Source organism: Malaya genurostris, chromosome 2 (genome assembly GCF_030247185.1).
Source record: "Malaya genurostris strain Urasoe2022 chromosome 2, Malgen_1.1, whole genome shotgun sequence".
Classification (NCBI taxonomy): Eukaryota; Metazoa; Arthropoda; class Insecta; order Diptera; family Culicidae; genus Malaya; species Malaya genurostris.
In genome coordinates this window covers 16,085,244-16,110,393 of record NC_080571.1, presented here as the reverse complement: position 1 = coordinate 16,110,393, position 25,150 = coordinate 16,085,244, and the positions used below count along the sequence as shown (strand labels likewise).

The following is a 25,150-nucleotide window of genomic DNA, read 5'->3' as shown; positions in this document are numbered from 1 at the left end:
GATCAGTCAAGGAATGAGGTTCGCTCTGCTAGACGGTAAAACTTGAGGTGGAATTTTCTTCAAATTTGCTTAATCATTTTGTGTAGTGATATAAAAAAAAGTTTGTGTTAAAATGTTCCGTTTCTGGTGAGATATATAAATTGATGCTCGTGTGGAAATAAAATTCGTAATTCTAGCTCATTTCTTTGCTTTAGTTCGACGACCAAGAAAATTTTACAGCTCGACGATGAAGCCGAAACAAAATGGCGATCGAAATGCTGTGTGGCAGCAGGCGATGATTACATGCCGGTCGGAACGTAGGTTTGATTTGTGAAACGTCGTGATAATCGATGCAAAGTCGAAGTTCTAGTTTGTTTGATGAAGTAATGTGAATATAGGTATAAAGGTGTGGCGTGACTCCAGTCACAATCACCCATAACTCCAGTTACACTCACGCCTTGGAAAATTGGTTTCAGTCGGTGTGATTTCGGAAATCCGGCGAAGCAACTGCCGCGGACTACCGGTGCGGTCAAGCATTTCAAGGTGAGTGTCAGTTTGTATATTTTCATGATTTTATTGGCATTTTTTCACCGTTCGCTTTCGATTCGTCAGTACATTACCAGTTACATATTGAACCTATAATATTACTTAGCAGTTCAACATAAACCGCTAAGTAGATACTACTTTGAGTACAAGTAGTCCATTTTTTGGTAAATACATTTTGATTCGGATAGTATTCGAATATTTCAGCACATATGCACACATTGCCATACGTCAAAGTTTTGAGAGAATAATATTAAAATAAACTGAAATGTGAAACTTCATGTTTTGCTCTGTGGATCTCCATTAAGCAGTTTAACGTCTCTTTTACACACACCGATGTAGAATGTACAGATCTCTTCATATACGAAATTAGAATGTGTGTGAACCGAAGTTAAAGTTTGTTGGGGGCAGCGTTACCAGATTGCCAGATTTTTCAGACACTCAAACTAACCAGATATTTTGCCAGATTTTCCAAATTCTAGATTTTGTAAGATTTCGCTAGATCTTAACGGTTATAGGCCTCTATACGAAAGGTGGGGAGACCTTTTTTATTTTTTTGCTCACTGAAAATGAAACCCGGCAAAAATTTCGTTGTATATAGTAGACCCAGACAAATCCAGGTGAATTTTTAAGTTTTGACAGATTTTTGAAAAAAAATAACCTGGCAACTCTGGTTGGGGGTTCAATCTTATCCCGCATAGCGTTTTGGCTACCTGGGCAGCCATGGCCACCAGACGGCTACCAAAATTGATTCAGTGACGGTTGTCAAATCCAATTAGGCAAAACAAAGTCGCCTGTATCTAAGTTAGCCGAGCGTTTTCATCTTCTCACCTTCGCTGAAAATGTCAAAGATTTCAATGTGGAAAAATCCTGGTGGATACGGTTGTATCGTTTGAGTTGTATATCTGGCAGCGGTGAGGCAGTCGGTTACCAGAATGTCTGCCAGCCATATTTTTCCAGCTGGCAGCGTTTAGTCAGCCATCTGGCAGCCATGCGTATGCGGGTACACTGAGGTAAAATCATTTTTGACTCGTAATCATACTCTGCGGAAAAGTCTATGGAGTTTCGTAAGCTATGGACATATATAACAGCTTCATCACGTGTTAAAGATTTTCATAAACGGTTTTATGCCTTTCTCAACTGTTCTCTTGGCAGTATTTTTCATTGCACTCAAGCAAATTGAGTAGTAAAAATCATAAGGCAAATCTTATGATGCATCAAAAATCACCAAAATCATAATTTCATAAGATTAATATGAACAATATACCTCTGCAACATACATCTCATCTATCACTATAATAGTTTTCATACGAACAACATATGAACTCCACAATATATGAGAGAAGTTATGTTTGTTATAGAAATTTCGCACAATATTCCTAAAAAGTTCGTATGAATTTCATAAGGCGTTCTATTGGAATTCCAATTTTCGTGATTTCATAAGGCGGCCTTATGATTCGCTTACGATATTCTTGTGGCTAAAAACCATACGAAATCATTATGAAATTCCATATATTTTTTGCCTGAGTGTGCATATATATCGTCAATAATTGACACGATGCGGCTTGGCAAAATTCACTGGGTATTTGCGACATCTCTCACCAGCATTCACTACACAACTACTGAAAACAGCCATTTTAAAACACATTCACATGTGGATTGGACAAGCTTGTAGTTTGATGCACTGATCTTTTCACTTTTGATCTAATACACAGCGTGATTGAAAAAAAATTGCAGAATGCAAAAGAATGTGACAGTGCAGTAAACGGACGTTTAAACACATATTGACATCCAGTATAACACACACACAAACACATATTGTCATATAAAAAAGTACTCTTATGATGAAAGTTTTCGAATAATTTTTAATTTTGTGAGTCCTGCCTCAAAGTCTTCATCATATTTTTTATGTTCATTTACAGATCGATATCAACGGTAAAAGTTGCAAAGCGGACATTCGAAGTTTATCGATCGATCGTCCTGACAGGCCTGTCTGGATCGACTACATGCTGGACGGAAGTAGTGCTGCAAACCTACCACGAACAGTTTGTGGTTGTGAATTCAACTGCAAATCTTTGAAATTGTCATTTAGTCTGGTTTCTGGCAATATAGGTAACCAGTAGAGCTAGATGGTCTGGCCAGAGATGCCAGGTAAAAATTTCAAATGTCTGCAGGCAGGGTCTGTAAATCTGAAAAAAAATCTGCAGTCAGCAAGTATGGCTTGCTGGCAGCAATTTCTCTATAAAGTATGAAATGCAAAACTGACTTGGCGAGCAAAAAAAAAAAAAAAGGTCGCGGAAATTTCAAATTTTTCTGTAAATATAGATGAAAGTCAGCGAGAATTTCAAAAGTCTGTAAAAGTCTGCGAGAATTTCAAAAGTCTGCAAAAGTCTGCACAACAAAAAATGTCTGCAGCACTATACCCCAAATCTGCAGATTTACAGACAAATCTGCAGACCTGGCATCTCTGGGTCTGGCTCATTTTTTTTCTTCTTACTAATGCTTCAACATATTCCGGTAAAGTAGTTTGTTTTCGGACAATTCTGCTTCGGTTGTGGTGCGAGAACCCAAACTATTTTGGCGCTTTCTTACAAGGTAAGTATTGTCATTTATCAGTCTTTTGAGAGCCACAGTGATTTTTGTTTTTCTAAATTTGATACTTTATCGACAAAAAATGGCTACAATTTGAAGGATTTTTTTTTCTAGCCACTACTTTTCCTCATTTTTCTGGCAATTTACGAATACCCCTTTTTAAAAGTTACCTGAAAAAGGTCGATCGATTTTTCCGACTTCATCATAAACATTATCTTGCATAATCGGCATCGGCAATGTCTGGGCTATACAGTGGGTGGGGAAGGGCTTCCGATTTGTGTGTTTCCAAGAATTTTGCCCAACACATTCAATCAGTTAATTTCCATTCAACCTTAGCAATAACACGAAGATTTATGTTTTCCTTTACAGATTCAGTAACTGCATCGTGGTGCAGTATCAACCTAGGCGTGCCTAATTCGATTCTTACTACGTCAACTTAAGACACCTTCATTGGTGTTGTAGAATGGCTGCATGTCATCGTGCTTCGTAGAAATGTTTGCATCTACCGAAAATGTTCGTTGCGGACGGTTCCTGTTCTGTCTGTTTTTGGTCACACGCTTCGCGCTGGATTGTGACCCGGAGCTTGTGGAAGCCAGGAGCATCGCATCAAACAAGTAAATTAGTTTTAAGGCATTACCAGCAGCAGCAGGCTTCATAGGGTATTACAATAATAAGTTAAATAGTAGTTATGTGCGGTTACAGAGATATTAACTTTACATAAGGTCTGTCGTCTAATGATGAATCAAATTCGAATTGCTTATAATCGATATCTACGACTAACCAGTGTCTGATTTAGATCAAGAAATCTAACGATCTATGTAATCCTGTCGGCAAAATATTTTTTACACAAATTCCAAAGCAGCATTAAGAGCAAACCAGTTCTCGGCGCAATAGTTGTAACAGTGAACTTATTCAAATTCGTTCAATTTCTGTCAAACCAGACCAGATTGGCAGACATTTTAGGTGGAAAACTAACAACTTGTGCTAAACCGACATGACTAATATTTGTTGCAGTTCTGTGGCATAATTTAACACAGTAGAAACTATCGTTTCTATTGAAATCTAACTCACGTCGTCAATTTTATTACTAGCTTTGACTTTTTTTCCACTACGTAAACCGATCGATCGAGAAACACGTTGCAAATAAGGTATAATACCATCAGCTTCAATTTCTATTAAAATCGGAACGTGGCCACTCAGATTCGTCACGTAAAATATTCAATTCCAAGTGAGTTTGTTTTAATGATTTAATAAATTTTGTCATTTGCAGAGATTTCAACTGGCACTTCTTGCATCTGTCTGGGAAGGCACTGATGGTAGCCCTGCGCACATCTGTGGCACACTTTTATTTCTAATGGATAAAGATAAAAAATTTAAGGACACTTACCAATGCTGCTGGCTTGTAGCAGTGAAGCTGGAACCACTATTCCTCAACTTAAAAGCCTGTCGTAAACTGCACTCATATTCGTGATCTTAGTGATCATCAACTTTTTTCCTATACTCCCTACAACTCTACTAAGACTTTACTTTACTAGCCCTGTCTAACTAAAAACACTCGTATCTCACCGGAGCCTCCAATGTTCGAACTGAGGCGTGATCCTTCGATCCGGCAGGAATATCTTAGAGTGCTGCTCTTGCACGCCAAGCTCTACCTGTTGGCAGATCAGCTCAGTTCTGTATTTCTGTCGACAGTTCGAGACTGACAGAAGTGACCACTTCGAATCAGCTAGAGTAAAATCTTGACTCTTGCTACCAGCCTCTCCACTAATGCCAGCTTGTGACAAGGGATTCTAAGAGGGGGCGCGTCGGAGCCGATTGTAGGCCGTATAAATCTGGTCTTCCGCGGTTTCTCGGCCAGAGACCAACTTGTGAAAAATGGCTTGTAACTAAACTCAGCCTATTTCAGTGAGCAAAGAGTGAGAAAGACGCTTCCAACCAAATCCATTCGACACTAAAATCAGCAAGTCATGATTCTCTCAGCTGAGCTAAGTTGATTTGAACGATCGCTTTTTGAAATTCTGGATTTGAACTTGTTGAGATGAATGAAATTTGCCGGGTAATTTGGCAAATTCTAAGTCGTGCTGGAACACAGACTTTTTTTTACTGTTTTTTGGCTATCGGTGGTAAAATGTCTAAATCTATGTATTTTCAATAATATTCTATTTATTATTCTACTTCAGATTCGTTCAATTTCTGTCGAACCAGACCAGATTGATAGACATTTTAGGTGGAAAACTATCGAGTTGTGCTAAACCGACATGACTAAGTTCTGTGGCATAATTTAACACAGTAGAAACTATCGTTTCTATTGAAATCTAAGCATAGGGGAAAAATCACGTCGTCAATTTTATTACTAGCTTTGACATATTTTTTCCACTACGTAAACCGATCGATCGAGAAAGTGTCGAAAATACTTCACCGTAAGCCGTACTGTGTTTTTTTTTACACTTTCCAATTAAGCTATAATACCATCAGCTTCAATTTCTATTAAAATCTGAACGTCTCAACAACTCCCTCGTCGCCACTGTAATGTTTCTGCTTGACGGATTAATACTCACAATGCACACATATTCCTATGCATACTGTATCATACTCCGCTACTGAACTAGCCACTAACTCTTGGAGCAAAAAACTACTTAATTCGTCTACCGGGTCAACTCCCGTGACTAGCGCCTAGTTACCGCACTCTGTAAAAACTGAACTGGCCCCTAACTTTTCCCAACTAGGGGTTTTTAAGCTCCTAACATTTCACTAACTGTTCGGCCTAAACCCGAGACCATCGTGACCGTTACCGCGGTTGTCCGTGAAGTTTCTTTGCTTACGCAGGGCACCTCAGTGTCGCGCAAACAAAAACATCTCAGCAACCCCGAGCGCATTCCAAGAGCGTGTAAATAAAAACTGCTGCGCCAATGCAAACCAGCAATGCACCATTGCAATTTATGTACGTTTATTCACTATAAGATTTGTCACGTATTGATATTAAGCTGCATTATACTTCGATGACACAACCAGACACAAATATCGAATGTTCCGTTGCGTTTGATAAAAATACTTTTTTACTCTCTTAACTCTCGGATTGAACTGACTAGCCTGTCTTGTCTGAATGTTCGTTAAACCTGACTACCTAGCCCTAAACTGTTGCATCAGCAGTCATCCTGTCCGAACATATCGAAGTCGTCGATGCGGCGTGGTGGTTTCGGCTGATGCAATTACTAATGGTTCTTGGCAAATGCATCCACGATGGTCGGATGTCTGCTGCAATGTCAGCGGTTCGATAATTGGTAACAGGGTGGCTGACGTCTCCACGCGTACTTTGCTGACGTCTGTGCGTACGGGCCATATGTTATTCGGGTTCGTCCATAACAAGTGACAATTGACTTTTCCTAACTATTTACTGTTATATAATGGGGCTTTCTTTCGAGCAGCTTCACTCGGAAGAGGTTGACTGTAGACTAACTTTATTTTCGGATTTCTTACTCGAGCTCTAGAATTTCCTTTTAAGTCATATTTTACAATTCTTCTTACCGTCATTTAACGAAATTTGTTGGTATGTATAGATAACATGAGGTAATAGAATGCGAATCCGGTCATGATTTGAGAACAGATCCGATTGCGGTTTGGAAAATTGGCAAATTTCTATGAACCTGATGAAACAAATTACCAAACCAACAAAAGTGATTTCTATTAGAATTTTACTATTCCTTGAAACCTCCCTCGTCGCCAGTTGTTATGTCCGGCTTGTGAAATATTGTCAGGCTGACTAGTAATAATTCTAGTCAGTGACGATATCCTGCGCAAATTCCTTTCTTATTCGAGAATTCCCCTTTGTGTTCCTGGCGAGATGACTTCCTTCCTCCTGTGGTGCCTTGGTGGTGACGTCCCTTGGAATTTCTTTCAAACTGACTGAAACACACTGGTGGTTGAGGCTGTTCTAAAACTCATCTAAGACTAGTTTATTTCAATTTTCTTAAACTATATATACATACATTTTGAAATGAAAATGTTGCGCGATGATAAACTGCCTGTCTGATATTGTTCTGTACATATGCCACATTCCTTTTCCAGAGTAGTCAAACTGTAGCATGAAATCAGGAATTACAGCATCTGTGATTTTATCTCCAAAGTTGAAAGTGGTCTTGCCTTCCTTATCTTTCATAGGGCCCACAGTGTCTCTCCAATTTCTCATGGGTACATGTTCATCCATTGATGCTCTAAGCATTATCCATGGAAAGCATGCCTTTCTTGCTTGTTTTATTGTTCCAAAAGCCGAAATGTCGAGCATATGTGTTATAAGTTGCTTGTGGGCATTGCGTGACCCTTTTAATTTCTTCACAATAAGATCTATATAGGGAATTTGAGCAAAAGAGCCCACCGCTGTCACCACAATGCGTTGTCCCGAGCGGCGAGAGGGGTATTTCTTTCAATGCACTAGACCGCACTTTAAATTCTTTCTTTCCTTTTTATTCTTCTAATAACTTTTACACTTTAATGCCCTAACTATCCTACAGCACATAATTTTGTGCCTGACCTAACTCCTATGTTAATCAGTGAACAACTTAAACTTTTCTTTTCTTAACTACTGCTTTTGGCCCGAGTAATGGTGTCCAAGTTTGATTACGGTGTTACCCGGTCGCCCAAGGAGCATTACTCTTACAGTAGAATTAAGGCCTTGTTCAAACCAAAAACCGACCCTTTTATACTCCAATCTATGTAACTAACAAAAAGCTATATTTATATATATGTCTGGTGGACTAACTACCACCTATAACTACCTACGTGAATTCACTGCGATCGCGTCGCTTATGTACATAATCAATTAATTCGATCGGTGATACAGTTTTTTCTGGCTGATGCAATATGTTGAAATAGCCAGCCGTGGGCATTGCAATAACTCTACTGGTCTACTGTCTGTACTAGCTAAGATATAGATTTCTATGAAAAAATTAGGGCTGCTGCACTATTCGTCAGCACGGGTAAACAAATTCCTGGTGCCTCACTACTACATAAAATTTGATCAGATGGTTGCACTTGCATTTCGTGCTATCCCACGCTATTCCCTAACGGCTGCAATTGCCCTCCTAGAAGGTTCAAGTTCAAGTTCAAATCTTGCTTAGCCGTCCTATCTAAACATATGCGGCACCTTATCTGTATGCTTGAAGAGCATGTTAATCATTTCACCAGATGTTTCCATGACGGTTGCTAGATCGTCGATTTATTAGAGATGCATTTATGACTTTATTACCACAACCCTCCGAGAGCAAGTTCTAACCGATATTTGTTATCGTTCCCTTTTGGCGTTTGTTTAGGTTTTGTTCCTTCGCATTTCGTAATGGTCCTTGCTAGTTAATTTACATTGCCATCAGCACCAGCTTATCTGGTGTCTCGACCCGAACTTAGGCTTCCGCCGCTACATGAATCAGTGCAATATTAATGCATACGGGATGCGAGATTTGATGGGTAAATAACAGCTTTCATGACTGCGCTGGGAACGAACAATCGGGACAAATCACTTCTCATGATAAGTGCTCCTTTAAGCACGTTTTTTATATTTTCCTTTTTTTTTTGGTTGATAAATAAAGTCTATTAATGCCAGCATTTAATGAATGCGATTGTAGCAAGCACTATGCTCGACAAATATACTATAAATTCTAGAAGCTTTTGTAAAATTTCGGCCTGATCGATGCTTCTTGTTTCGGACTACGTTTTGGTTGTTTCTGCTTCGAAGACTCAAACGTTCTTTAGCACGAAGAATATTTGACTTCGAAGTGCCCACTTTTTTTTGCCACATCCCGAACTGAAACCTCCTTCTTTTGCTCGAACGCCTTCAGTATACGTTTATCCAACTGAGGGTTAGCAGGACCTATATACTTATCTTCCGGGGCAGATGGTCCTCTCGGGTTGTGGCAAAGCTGATGAGCGGAGCTGACGGTCGTCCTACCGGGCTGTGATGCACAAGAAAAAGGCTCTCGCGGTTTCGAATATAGACTCGGTTTATTTACAAAAACTATAGCTATTTATACATATTTCTCCTTCCAATACTATAGCAACATTATAGTTGCGTTCTCTTTCTAGCTATCTTCCTAGCCGTCAAACAAATGGATAAACTGCTTATCGGTTTTCCACATTCTTCTTGTACCCTAACCGGTGTAGTCGTCCACGGTATGAGTAATCCGGTTGGGCCCTAAAACTTTGTTTACATTACTTTCCCGCCTACTTCGCAGTTCGGGATTTTGTGTTATACCTGCTGTCAGCTGAATTGATTTCTCGGCACAGACACTTGTTCAAGATTTCGGTAGACTTTTCCATATCAAAGTTCTGAGCGGACCTGAGAGTCAGTGTTTTGACGAGGAGCTCCTAATCTCACTTTTCTCCTCTTAGAATACCAACAGTACGAAGAGGTTTTTCTGAACCAATCGTTCTCAACGGATTGATATGAGGCTGGCTCGTTCGGATACTTTGACGAAGGTTTACGGATAGTTTCGAATTATAACACTTCAGTGCGACTTTTGCCAAACCTCAAATTGAAACAACCCTCTTCCGCTGGCTGTAAAATTAGGACTGATTTATTACTTCTGAATTATTGCTACAGTTCGTATTAGACAAGTTCTTTCAGACAATGATATTAGAATCCACAACATCAAATTCGACTGACTTCAAACCCGGCAGTTTCGTTGTTTTCTGGACAATACTTTTCCTTTCCACTGTCATCTTTCACAGCTTTTAAAATCGTTTCAAGTTAATTTCTGTTAAAACTCTTAGATCAGACTTTTTTCTACTGTTTTTGGCTATCGGTGGTAAAATGTCTAAATCTATGTATTTTAAAGTTTTTCGCTGAAATGATTTAATTTAATTTGCCAATTGACCTGATTAAACAAAACGAACAGACGAAATCAACAACAGTAATTTCTATTAGACTTTTAGGATTCATTGAAACCTCCCTCGTCGCCAGTTGTTATGTCCTGCTTGATAAATATGCGGATTGTACCTAAATGGGAAAGAGAGAAATTTGTTTGATTAATATCGATACTTCTCTGGAGGTTCCGGTGAGATGGCTTCCTTCTTGGTTGTTTCTTTAAAAATAAATAAATAAATCACTGCAGATGACTAAAAACGACTCTCTTTATCGACAGTGACGGTATCATAAAAAAAACACGTCTTGCTCGATTTCTGATAAGTCTGCGTTTATTTTTCATAATTCTTACACATTTCACATAACTGCATAACTACACATTTTCGGTTGATGAATATTAATACCGGCTGTAAAGAATGCAATTGTAGCGGAATGGAATTTTCTTATGTTTTCATCATACATTTTTTCCATCACTACAGAATATATGTGGATGCTTTGAACAACCCGCATTCGGATGCAATCATGTTGTGATACACCGAAAGTGTTGCGCGACAAAGCAGATGTTACGCTCGAACCTTTTCTGACGTGTGGAAAGTAGAATCAAATCCAAACAACACCAACATCTTTAATTTTCATTAACGTCTCTTCGATTGGGAAAACCTCCCTCGTCGCCAGTTGTAATGTCTTGCTTAGTCTATTTTCTACGCTGCCGATCGAAAGTCCCATCTATTGTGGGGACCTGGATTTTCTCGTCACAATCATTGTTGTCGTCATATCACCAACTTTGATTTCTATTAAATTATAAGTGCTAGGAGAAAAAATCCCTCGTCGCCACTTTTATGTATTCACTTTGTTGTTTCTCGATGAAACTTCTCCGCCGGTCAGCCAACGTTGCGGGTTGAACACTAGTTTGTTAGTTTGAATTTAGAACAAAAGTTCCACGTGTTGGGTTTTTGTTATAATAGTAAACTTTCACTTCACTAGTTAGAGTTTCTTCATGAATGTATTTTAAAAAAAAACATTACACTTTAATTTACATGTAATTCTTACGACCGAACTGTTTCACTTCTCGAATCGAATTGACTATCTTGTCCTGCCTGAATGTTCGTTAGACCTGACTACCTAGCCCTAAACTATTGTATCAGCGGTTATCCTGTCCGAACATGTCGAATCGTCGATGCGGCGTGGTGGTTTCGGCTGATGCAATTACTAATGGCTCTTGGCTGATGCAACCACGGTGGCCGGATGTCTGCTGCGATGTCAGCGGTTCAATAATTGGTAACAGGGTGGTTGACATCTCCACGCGTTGGATACACTGGCGTCTTACTGCTGGCGCGTACTTTGCTGAGGTCTGTGCCTACGGGCCATATGCTATTCGGGTTCGTCCATAACTTAATATCGATACTTCTCTAGAGGTTCCGGTGAGATGGCTTCCTTCTTGGTTGTTTCTTAAAAAATAAATAAATAAATCACTGCAGATGACTAAAAACGACTCTCTTTATCGACAGTGACGGCATCATAAAAAAACACGTCGATTTCTGATAAGTCTGCGTTTATTTTTCATAATTCTTACACATTTCACATAACTGCATAACTACACATTTTCGGTTGATGAATATTAATACCGGCTCTTCAAAATGCAATTGTAACGGAATGGAATTTTCTTACGTTTTTACATACATGTTTCCATCACTACAGAGTAAATGCGGATGCTTTGAACAACCCCATCGCATTCGGATGCAATCATGTTGTGATACACAGAAAGTGTTGCGCGACTAAGTAGATATTACGCTCGAAACTTTTCTGACGTGTTGAAAGTGGAGTCAACTCCAAACGATACCAACAGCTTTAATTATTATTAACGTCTGATCAATTAGAAAAACCTCCCTCGTCGCCAGTTGTAATGTCTTGCTTAGTCTATTTTCTACGTTGCCGATCGAAAGTCCCATCTATTGTGGGGACCTGGATTTTCTCGTCACAATCATTGTCGTGTTTCGACTAGTTCGAACGAGCTCGTCATATCACCAACTTTGATTTCTATTAAAATATAAGTGCTAGGAGAAAAAATCCCTCGTCGCCACTTTTTTATATTCACTTCGTTGCGTGACGTTGCAGTCTTTTGATGACCACCTCCATGACGTTTTGCGATGCTACCAGTATTTTTGTAACGAGTTATGGTGCGATAAACCAAAACTTTATTCACTTTAAGGTGTTTGAGCTCACGAACAATCGCTGGTTGTGATTTTCCATCTAAATATAAAGCAATCACACTATTACGTTTTAAATCCATCACTTTTGGCAAAATGCTTTCTTGCGCTTGTAAACAATACAACTCCGAATTGTCATTTAGCAAATTTCTAGAGAGCTGATGCCCGTGTGTCAGCTGCGCGAGCGGTCTGAAGTTGGTTACAATTCGAGTGCCGAACCCTGTACAGCGACACGTTGGAGGGCCAAACCATTAACCAAAATGTTGTACGTTCACTTTTACAAATCTAATTCAGTGAGTGTTCGCTAATTTTGATTGGGTCTTGAAAATCATTCAGTAACAAGTATATTGTTACTATCGTTATACTATGTTCACACTACGAGTTTTAACTATGATTTCATGTTTTAAACGAAATAACATGTTTTACTTTTGTTTTCTCTAAATAACATGATATAATTGTCAGTAAAGCACAACCCTGCTAGCATTTTCCGTCACTTTTCGATTGTGTCAATTGACAAGCTGTTCAACAGCAGCAGTTTTCCATCAAAGCAGCCATGTAATCATAATAAAACAAAACTGAAAATTGGTACAACCGTTTTTGTTTTTTTTGTATTATGACGTTTGGTCATTTGTTGCTCACTTCTTGAAGTCGGAGATGCAATCTTTATTTTTTTCTCTGTAGATTTTCCTCCGAATGATTACAAACTATACTATGAAATTTCCGGAACACAACAAGTAAAGATCAACCGCAACTCTGTCTTGAAGAGTACATAATTTCTGCGTGGTAGACATTTTTGCATGTAATGTCTTCCTTACTCTACTTCATACGGATCCCTCAGAATGAAGTGTGGTCTAAATGTTGCCGATCGAAGGTCATCCCACGGTTTGGAGTTTCTTCTCACGGTTATTGTTGTGTTTCGGCAAGTTTTATCGAACCTGCAAGTGGTACCTCTAACTTTGATTTCTATTAAAATTCAAGCGCTACGGCAAGAACTCTCTCGTCGCCACTTTTATGTCTTGCTTTGATTGATAGTTAACTGTTAGTCGTGTTCTATTATTTTATTCTACTAAATGTTTTTACTATGTTAAGTAAACCAGTACTATTAAGTTATTAAGTCCAATGGAGAAGGCGTCTACTTGGTTTCACTTGTCTTGTAGGGTTTATTTTCGAAGAGATAAAAATAAAGGGAACCATCCCTTTTGATTGTTCAGTTAAGATTGATTTTAATTTCTATTAAAGAATATATATATTCATCAGCAACTTCTCTAATAGTGATTCGGCGATCATCCATAATCATTTTTTCCACTTTTCCCACATTTTCATCGATTATTGACGTGCTGGGTCGACCGGAGCGTTCGTCGTCTTCAACGTCTTCGCGGCCATCTTGGAAACGCTTATACCACTCGTAAACACTTGTTTTTTTTCATAGCAGACTCACCGTAGGCTCTCTGTAACATTTCGCACACTTGGTTACACTTTATTTCATTTTTCACGCAAAATTTAATACAAATTCTTTGACTCTTCAATTCCATTCTTCCATTGTTTAAACTAACAAAAATCGCCGAGCTCAAAAAAACACGTCTACACCAGCCGCTACAAGACAGAATGTAAACAATGAATACAGCTGAAAATTTCACCATACATTAGGGACATATGTACCAACACAATAAAAAAAAATTTTGACCACCGGACTCTCCAGACGCGCGCAATCAAAAAATTCCGGGAACTTTTTGAACAGACCTCGTAAATGTTAGGAGCAAAACTTCCTCGTCGCCACTTTTATGTATCATCTTTGAAAATTTCCAAACTACTTTCGGAAGTTTTTTTTTAATAAAACAATCTCACTAACCGTCCGGCGGGAGTACTGAATTAAAACTTGGACTACACGGATTTGGAATCCAACCACTAGAATTTCTATTGCATAATTTAATGGAGAATATCTCCTGGGTCCATAACCTGTTGGAAGGACATTACTGGGTCCATAACCTGTTGGAAGGACATTACTGGGTCCATAACCTGTTGGAAGGACATGTTACTGGGTCCATAACCTGTTGGAAGTACGGTTTAGTCTTTGAAGGGAGAATGTGAGAAGAAGAGAAAGTGATAATAAATCATTCTATAATAAGTCATGTGGCATGAATCCAGGTCGAGGTCGGTATCGACAAGAAACGAGCTGGTAACAGGAAGGGAACGAACTGTTTGCATGTGGAATGATTTGTCATCACAACTGTCGTATGACTTAATATGTTTGTTTGCGTCAAGCGCATGATAATACTTTTAATGTTTAATAACTGTCTAATCTGTTCAAGCTATTCAACATAATGATTTTTTATTTGCCGGAAAAATCTAGATTATGAGATGCTTGGTATGATACTGGGGTAGATCCTAATGCACAGCCATCATACATGATCTCGTCTCTAGGTGGTGTCTCTACTGTAGATGGAACTACAGTAGTGGTGGTTTTCTTCATTGCGGGGGGTTTTGGTTGTGGGGGTTGTCGAGCTTGCCGAAGCTTCTCATTAGACTCCATCTCCACTTCGGATTGCCTCGCCCAATTTCTTTCGTCATCAGCTCGTTTCTGTCGGAAATCTGCCATCCTATGCACATCACGTAAACGCGGTGGTCTCGTTTGCCTACCGGGTAGTCCACGGTTGCGGGCTTGCGAGTCACTTTGTTGATTGTTCGCCATAACAGCTTTTGCAAATTGACATATTTTCGTTTTAATAACTTTAGTCGATAAAACGACAAACGGGTTCGATTCCTGATGTGATCAAGGATCTTCCCGGGTTGGAAATATTCTTGATTAACCCTGGATAGTAAATCCGAAATATTTAAATGTTATGTTGTGGTCAGTCGTTCTTTTGAAGAAAAATCTATACCTGCTAGATTAATCAGATCGTTTTCTTTTGTTTACTGGTTAACATATGTGCAAAAATATTAATTATCATTTAGATAACTCGTTCTGCTCACACCTTTGTAGGGGTATGAGGTGGGACCATCATCATCACCGTGATTAACTCCTATTCGGAGCCTTTTTTTCAGTGATGTTGAAACGATGGATAACTGAAGAAACGTCGAGTGACACTTTTGCTTTCTCTCACTGCACTTTGAACATGAAGTCCTAAGTTTAAGATGTACCCACCTAATTACAAAATCGTTTAAGGGTATCGACCTCTGGAGGACGTTGACCTCTTATCAAAATTAGGAATTTCGGCAGTTTACTAAACTAATTTGCTGAATTGTCTAAAATCGAATGCGGAAAACTTTGCAGTCATTTATTTGTTCTATCTCGATGATAAGCAGATTGTTACTTGCGTTATACATGTTATCAATGTGTAATACTTACTTATCTTATCTTGTCCTATCTTATCTTATCATTTAATTAAACAAAAAAATATATACATTTGATTTCAATTTGGAAGTAGTTCGAAATCAGTTTGAAAATAATTCGAAATCTGAGATTAGTCCCGGATTTAAATGATACAACAGCTGGCATACCGCCGTATCTCGTCAATGAACGATCGCCTCCGACTCGGATGCACCTCTGAAAGGCAGCATAAGCAATACTCGGGAATACGTCTAAGAATTCTAAAAAAAATCAAGAATAACTACGCTTTTTTATAATTAAAAAAAAATTTATTAAAATTATTTTTAAAAAATGATTAGTAGAAATGAGAGTGAGAGTGCTTAGCTAAACTTGGTTTGGTTTAATATTTGTCTGGAAAATTTGCGAAACAAGTAACCACCAGCAACCAAGGGTGGCAAAAACTCGCTCATAAGATTCGATTTTTTCTATTAATCAGCTCACCTCATGATTTACGATGCAATCCGTAAAATGATGGTAAAGATGAAACTCATCGCTGATCTAAGCAAACACACTCACCTATACAGAGCACCGCTGACATCAAATTATGATGGTATTGATGGTTCTCAGTTTTGATTTCATAGCATTTAACTCTCATTCCTAGTTTTAAAAAGTGAGTACTGAGTTTGGCATCACCGTACCGAGCTACACCGGTGAGTGTATGCCTAAACCACAGAGCTGCCAACACGACCCAGCTTTGCGGTTTTGTTTTTGCTGGTACTCAAAGCGAGCACGTACGAAAACAAAAGTCGAATCGTAGCGTGATGTTCCGTAGCGATTGAATTTCATGTCTCGAGCTAAACACAACTGGCTACTAAAATCGAATGCGTTTTCCAGCATACGAAAACATGTCTTGAGAATTGGATTGAAATGGCATCGATTCGAACGTTGGCCGCCCATGACAACTCTGTTGGATGGGGAATACAAGCGAGACAGTGTCACAAGAATCTGATTCAATGTGTTGATGTACAAACACATCAAATCACAACTCACAAATCGTCGCTCAGTGGGTTCTAATATTTGATGTGCACTCAGCGCTCATCTGCTGATTGCTTGACACTACGATGTTGAGACGATGTTTTCTCTACACAAATGGTTACCCAGTTACTCAACTCGCTCAGCGATGCTTCTGAAACCGATTTGCAGGTGAGCTGAACTCGGTGATGATGAAGTACGGAGTTGATTATTGCCAGCCCTGCCAGCAACAATAATTTCTATTGGTATACTAGCATTCCGAGAACGTTCCCTCGTCGCCAGTTGTTGTGTCTGACTTCCGTTCACTGAACTAGATTGAACATTTCCATTTTTCTGATGTTTGGTTCTGTAATGAAACTTTTTTCTCGACTGATGAAAGTTTTGATTTTGATCTGATAAAATAAATAAAATTTCAATAATGTAGAATGATTATAAGGCACTTTCGCAACGCAAGCGTAGTGTTGTTTTATCGGCAAGTTTAATTTCTATTAAAATTTGAATTAATATAAGCGGAAAACTCCCTCGTCGCCACTTTTTTGTATCACTTTGACTATCACTATCACTTTTCGAGTCTTATTCCGCACTACACTTTATACGCTAACCTGCGTACTCACTTGGAACGAATGTTCGATTTTTAGTGCGCCTGACTTAGGCCGCACTACACTTTATACGCTAACTTGCGTATTCACTCAGAACGAATGTTCGATTTTTACTCCACTAGGCTGATTCACTTTTCAGGTCTTAGAAGACCTGGGTAGCACTTTTACTTAGGTAACTCTTTTTGACTTTTCCTCTCTGGATTAAGCCACCAAACAATGTGGGGCTCGTTCTTTCTTTACGATTTAAGAGTTTTACTTTTGTACTGCTACTACTGTTTATTATTAACAAATTTTGCTTATATACTACGAGTTAGAACAGACTTACGTTTAATGTTAGTTCTTAATTTATTACGCGCTTGCGCATAAGCCTGAATTTCGTGTTTCTTACCTTCCTAGGCTTGTGCGCATGCGTGGTTATGCTATAAGGAAGAGAGAGAACACAGGCATTCAACGACCCCTTATTCCTTCTTTTCCTTACGTTGCCCAGCTTGCGATCCCAACTATGACAAGTTAAATCCAGCTGTTTCTCCTCCCTTCAAGGAGGTCATTCACTTGTCTCGAGGCATGTGTTTTATGCTATTCCTTCCTTCTTCGAGGAGGTCATAGCCCTGCCCGAGATAAGTGCTTACATTATTTTATTTTAGCCCTTTAAACGACGACATCGGTCGTTGCTCTTATTTCTAACGGATTTTATGATTCGATGTCGTAACCCGGGAGCTCGACGATGCGGGAGATTTCATTTCTCGCTAGCTTAAATTTAGAATCCTAGTATGGGACTTAAATCTAGGCACGCTGGTGAATCTGTCAGCCACAATCGCCTCCGACTCGGATGCACTTCTGAAAGGCAGCATAAGCAAGACTCGGAAATTTCTTTGCTGGCCCCCATTCTCGTCTAAGAATTCTAAAAAAAATCAAGAATAATTACGCTTTTTTAAAATTAAAAAAAAATAATTTATTAAAATTATTTTAAAAAAATGATTAGTAGAAATGAGAGTAAGAGTGCTTAGCTAAACTTGGTTTGGTTTAATGTTTGTCTGGAAAATTTGCGAAACAAGTAATCACCAGCAATAATAATTTCTATTGGTATACTAGCATTCCGAAAACATTCCCTCGTCGCCAGTTGTTGTGTCTGACTTCCGTTCACTGAACTAGATTGAACATTTCCATTTTTCTGATGTTTGGTTCTGTAATGAAACTTTTTTCTCGACTGATGAAAGTTTTGATTTTGATCTGATAAAATAAATAAAATTTCAATAATGTAGAATGATTATAAGGCACTTTCGCAACGCAAGCGTAGTGTTGTTTTATCGGCAAGTTTAATTTCTATTAAAATTTGAATTAATATAAGCGGAAAACTCCCTCGTCGCCACTTTTTTGTATCACTTTGACTATCACTATCACTTTTCGCGTCTTATTCCGTTAGCGGTTTATATTGTGGTGTACTTCTCTACTTTTACTATTTACTATTTATTACTTCTTCTCATTGAGTTCTGATTTTTCTTCTTCTTCTTCTACATAATTTACCCAGGTTAGCGGATCGTCTCCTGGTAGATCTTTTATTCTTTTAATTAGATCATTCCACTTAGGGCATGAATTTTTCTCAAGGGTGGCAATCATTGAGAACATTCACCTGCGCATCTTCTCTTTGATGCGCTTGTTTAGATTAGTTTACTACTTCCCATTATGGGCACGTTTATCAATCAATAGCGGTTCATATTATACACTCAATGTATAGGGTGTTGCACATTGCAGTAGCACTAGCTTATTATTTTTTTTGTTGGCTTTATGGTAATGTTCCTTAAATTTCACTGTATTTTCTGTATACAGTTTTTCACACATGGATGGTATTCTTTGCCATCTCGTTCGACGCTATAATTTCATTTTAGCAAGCTACTACTTTCTTCGCAATCACTAAAGTATGTTCACTAACTGATTTTCGTTGCTGGCCCGTAACACTTGTCAACGGTTCGCCATGTGGTGTACTTCTCTATTTGTTTAAATAAAAGTAGTGTTCGTATGGCTCGTCCAAGCTGGACTGACTTTATTTCAAATCCTAAAGTAACCTTACTTAATGATTCCCTATGTGACGTATTTGGAGTAAGCAGAGAGTATGCGAGAGAGAGAGAGAGAGAGAGAGAGAGAGAGAGAGAGGAGAAGGTCTATAGAATATTCTCACAGCTGTCATAAATTTGGGACCGTTGGCCTGCCGCTTTATGCAGTCCTAGCAATTATATAATTTATTGTTTGTGCTTGCGCGGAGGTCTTTGGCCAGAGTAATTGTACTGACAATGCCGATGGCACGATGGCATTGCAATATGTTGGTAAAATGCGAGAGGCGCATTTTGTTAGGGTTATTGGACGTGAATTCCGAACACGTGAAACGGTTGTAAGCCTTGGTGAAGAATATTAACATTTGGAATTTCGGAAAGGATCTAGGCTATTATATTACAATATTACACTTATTCGTTTCGTTACTTCATTTACATGTACATGTACAGATCTCTTGACCGATTGAGGATTGACGTAGGACTATTGAGGTCGGAACTGACTTGTTCTAGGATGTTTGAGGATTATGCGGGTGTTTTCTTTTCCACAATTAGAAAATAGTAGATTTTTTTCTTCTGTTCTTCTTTAAATTTTCTTTTATTTCTGCAAAACTGTTTTTAGACTTTTCTATCAGCCACAATTACAGGATTATTTCTTATACAGATATTGTACACTTATTGGTATTACTTGAAAACGATTACTAACACATTGACCACTGACTGACGGACTACTATCCGTACACTATCCGATATCTGACTGACTGACTTCTAACTCTTCCCAACTATGGGTTTTTAAGCTACTAACATTTACTTTCGGGTGAAGCCCGAAGATTTTAGTACAAGCAGAGCTCCCGAAGTTCTACCAAAATTACCGAGAGCCGCGAACCGAAACCACTGTCACTATGTCAATGACAGTGTCCGGTGCCCGTGAAAAGATATTTTATTTTTTTTGTGTTGCAGTTCGTCGCCGTTACACTGACGTGAAGGCTTGCCTAAAAGGTGACGAGTTTTTCTATCACGGCTGGGTTGCTATTCTTACAATGCTGCAAGTTCAATGAGATTCAATGAAAGACTTTTGTGAGGGCGCTGCAGTTAACTTGCGAACGTGGGATTGGACTGCGCCATATTAATCTCAATTAGTCGTTGTGAACCAAAATAGGGCCGCGGACAAAGTTTCATCTTTATGTCTATTCCAGTCTGGTTCGCCGGCCATCGGTATCAATTTTTTCGTACTCCCGTCATCCAGTCGCGACTCTGACATAACCCTCCCGTCTTTTTTTTTGTATTGGTTGCTAAAGGATGGGAATCGACCACTTTAATTTTCTATTAAATCATTTAAATGTCGAAGAAAAGCTCTCTCGTCGCCACTGTATTGTCCAGGCTTGTGTACCGATTGTTATATTTTTGATTGTTTGTACGAATAGTTATTTTACTTTAACCTTTTTTTTCCTTGCGCTTAACTAGCGCCACAATAGTTCGAAGAACTTCAGCGTGCCTTACTAGGTTGTGGAAAGTCTTATCGTCAATGATTTCTTGTTCCTTTATAAATAAATTTTCAAGGTCTATTTTTAATTCTTGACATTGATTTAATTTTTCTTCAAGTAATTTTTCTGATAGTTCTGTGTTGATAGACTTCTTTACGTAAGTGTGGAGTTTTTCTAGCTCTTTATATTTTTGCATTTCATTTCAGCTTGAAAATGGATAAACATTTATATAAAAATTTTATTATAATTTTTTATTTTTTTTTAAAGGAAAAATCGTTCCTTTCACATTTATAGGCTATGGTATGTAATTTTCTAGACATGAATATACATGCGTAAGCACATGTGTGTTTGTCGGGAATCGTCTGTTTGCGTTTTTCCTCGGTACGAATTTTAATTTCATTTAATTTCTCTTTGACCGTTAAAGGCCATTTGTCATTATAAAAATTTTCCATTGTCTACTAAAATTTTTTTTTTTGAGTAAGTAATTTAAACTTAAACGTTGGCCAATTGTACCTGTCGTGCGGCCTTGATTGCTATTTTTTCTGCTTAAGGATACAGACCTAGACCAGTAACGGTCGTTGGCCATGAAGTCACGGTACGTAGATTCTACGATGTCGTAGAAACCGGAGAAATTCAGTTGAAATGAAGGTATTCGTTTCCGAAACCCCAGAGATGTAAGATCGAGCACCGAAAAGGCGTCGATATCACACGGATCGTTTTTGGGGGTAGTAAATGTCGTGGACAGATGCTTAGGAGCGAGGTCGGGTTCTTCTGGCTATTGTGCAATTTTATCAGACCTTTCAGTAGCAGATAGCCTATTGCTATTCCTACTAATGCGCAGAGCGCGATGCCTTCCGTTTCCCTCGACGGGGAGGCTATTGTGTTATTGATGGTTTCGTCTGACGAAAACCAACCCATCTTAAACTTTATTTTAATATTTGTGTTATTTATTCTATTAAAATTTTTAGAGGGGTCCCTAATCTTACTTAAGCTAAGTACCTTTGATTTGTTGACTGCAGATTTTCCATCTCTCGGTTGCTGTCCGCTTCCAATTTAGCTAAGCTCGGCGGTAGATTATAAATTCCAAGTTCGGTAGATGCACAACTTTGTTTATTACGACGCACATTTCGTTCGGTAGATGCACAACTTTGTTTATTACGACGCACATTTCGTTCGGTAGATGCACAACGGCACACAATGGTTTTTGTTTGGATCATATGATCTGGGTAGTGTTAGAGATTTAATGCCAATGTCTCATATTACAGAAGGGTTGTGCATATTGTCCCGGCCTTCCTAAAATCGCATGAAAGGGAGTTAAAAGCTCATCATTCACACCCTTTAAAGTTCTATGTATTAAAAGACGTGAATTAACAAACCACTTCGCTTGAATGAAGGCTGATCGCAGCACTTCACTCGTAGGTGTCCTTTTAGACATATCGTCTATCATGACACCAAGCGCCTTCTTTATTATTCCTATTAAGCTCTCCCATACGCCTCCAAAATGTGGAGCCTTTCGGCTCCAACAAAATTAGTTCCGTTGTCGCTATAAAGCTGAGTCACTTTACCTGTGACGTTGCCCTATATACTTTTGCCGTTGGTTTCAACCAATTGCACAAGTCAACAAGTGTTGGTATAAGATTATTTGCAGCGTTAGTCTGCAATGTCTCCACCCACCTCAGTTGAAGACTGAACGGTAGTTTTTTAACCGTATCATCTATCAACCGGTTATCATTTAGATAACCTGTCGCTTCTAACATAGTCATATTATTGACTAAGTTTTCGAGAGCGTCTGATATTTCCACGACGTCTCTTTTTGCCTTATATAGTTTATGTTAGGTTAGGAATCCCTAGGACAGAGCCTGAAAACTGGCCTGTCCAGAAAGAAATGCATCTTCCTACTTTTTACCTGTGATGAATTTGAAGAATCGGCCAATGTTTCAGGAATGAAAGGGAGGATTACAATATTCAACGCAATTTGAATTACAACTTATATGAAAGATCCAATCTGTAGAACTTGTTTTATGAAATTTTTTTATGAATTTTTGATTTTTTAAATTTTCTAACTGTTTCGGTAGACTTTGTATCTTTTACCGAAAAATTACCTTCTTGCTTGCCTAAGTCAGTAAATTCGCTAAAAAACGCGAACCGTAGAATAACAAAGCTAAAAATAAAAAACGGAGAGTAACAAAGAAGATTAGAAAATACCAAATGAGGTGATGGGGGCATATCCGACAACGCATTAGTTCTCATCCCCTTCGAGTATCAACACGTTTGCGTCCATCCCGACTACGTGCTTGTTGTACGGGATATGCATGATTGGACAACATACGGCAGAATAAATGTCGTTATAATCTAAGCTATAACAAGTGGAAAATATTAGCTACAAATAAAAAATAATTCCACAAAAAAACTACTGGAAATAGCACAGACAAATTGATATTACTGGCAGCGCTGTTTTAGAGATATCTGACATGACAGCCCTTTAGGGATACATTTCGTAGCCCTTTAGAAATATATCATTAGAAAAAATACTCCCTTGTATGGCGGCAGTCATTCCTGTGTGGTAAAATATATCCTTCCAACCACGACGCCAGTCGCACCCTCAACCAAACCTTTATTCAGCACGACTTCACCATCACTGAAAATCAATAATTAAACTACTTATTTCACTAGAACTTTCTAGAATCACTGAAAAAAACACTTTTTATTAGAGCAACACAGAAGCACTTCTTCTCCAGTGATCCTTATATAGTGTTTGAACTAATTCATCAAAAACTATTTTTGGAGAACCAAATACTTCTTCAAGTTTGTTAATTATTTCATTAACATTTTCTGGGTCCAGCATAAGTTGCTGAACGCATCTTGTGACCTTATTTTCCAAAACTGTCTGGAGGCTAGATAAATTTTCTAAATTATTGAATTGACCTTCTTTTGTGGTCTCTTCGAAAATTTTCTTAAATTTTCGGCCATTCTCTAGCGTTTCCGCTAATTTTAGGCAAGGCTACTAATGCTTGCCATTTTAAATAGACCGTCCAGCTAGTTGTGTTTTCAGAGGTTTCTGACATTGTGTCATCTCCTAAACTCTTATTCTGAAACGATGTCACGAGGGATGACATTGTCCTATCAGCTCAAGGATCGCCCCGTTATTTGAACCTTCTGCTTGGAGTGCCATATTTTTCACCTCCAAGTCTTTCGTCATTGCGGCGTATTCATCATTCCGCTTTTGACATTTTGCGCAATACCAGACTTCTGGTCTTGGTGGCCGTTTATCGAGTCCAACACAGATGAATGAAACCACCTGTCGCAATCAACACATTGCAACATTTCGACCAATGCGCGATCTTTCTTCGTGCAAAGGCGACAATGTCCGTTTGGGTTAGAAACAAATTCCATCTTTTTGTAATTACAAGAGGAGGATTCTAATCTCGAATTTATTGACAATAACTCCTGTCAATACTTGATTTATTAAATAAACTCTTCCCTTGAAATAGTTTGAAACAACTATTCCCGAGGCTGAATAATCGTAAGTGAATTAGAAGGAATTTTGCGACACGCTCCTCTCTGGAGCCACCAAAATGTCAGCTGAACTGAGATTGATTTCTCGTCAGTGACGGTAAACACCACGCAAAATTCCCTAATTCGCTTTGAAACTATTGGAAAACAATTGCACAGTCTTCTTAGGATAGTGTCTTGAAATCGTAACGGGTGTGATTTGATATAATATCTTAGCATCGACATCGTTATGCTGATTCAAGGGTTTACCTGGTTTGTCGCTACGCAATAATTTATGTTGTTTTACATTTAATCCACTCGTAAAATTCTTCGAAACTGGGTTTACTATTTGAGTGGAGCTGATTTTCAGTCCATTTTATTTGCATATTAAACGGAAGCTTTCCCACCAACTCTGTCACAAGTCGGTGATTTTGCAAATATGCATCTCCTTTAGAGTACACAGGTTGGTTATCAAATTTTCAACTGCCTGCGCAATTGGATTAACTTTCACCTTTGACTCGTTTTACTTCTCTTAACAGATTCTCATAAACGAACTCTGATTTACCAAGCTTCTCAAGATAAAGCATATTGCAATCTATTAATATTTTCTAACTTGGAGAAATTTCCTGATATAGTCGTTTCATCGAACATTTTCTTGAAACGAGACCAGACCCTTGGGTCACCACTAAATTCTGGCAGTTTTGCGATTGATTGCCGCTTGACAAACACTTCTAATGCCGTTGTTGGTATGTTTAACGCAGTGATTTCTTGATCATTGACTTTATCTATAGTTGCCATTTAAAGTTTCCTAATCTTTTCATTTTCTAGACTACACTCGTCTCGCAAAGTATCTAACTCCAATTGAGTTTGCTTAAAAGGTCGGATCAATTCTGACATCTTTCGAGATGTTTCAGATTAAGAAGGTGCTGATGGCAGCCCTACACAACGAATGTGAAACCACCTATCACATTCGTCGCAGCTTATCATTATTGGTTGGCTTCCATCGGGTTCCGTACAAAG

At 38.6% G+C, this 25,150-nt stretch overlaps 1 long non-coding RNA gene across 2 annotated transcripts; it reads left to right on the top strand.

Annotated features, from left to right (window-relative positions):
• Positions 1 to 20,772, top strand: LOC131427312 (uncharacterized). Of its 2 annotated transcripts, XR_009229256.1 has the most exons (5): positions 1 to 126; positions 195 to 522; positions 2,445 to 2,634; positions 3,049 to 3,117; positions 3,484 to 20,772. It is a non-coding gene; the product is annotated as an uncharacterized LOC131427312 (long non-coding RNA). The 2 variants fall into 2 exon arrangements; XR_009229255.1 differs by having other exon boundaries at positions 2,445 to 3,117.
• The last annotated feature ends 4,378 nt before the right edge of the window (positions 20,773 to 25,150 follow it).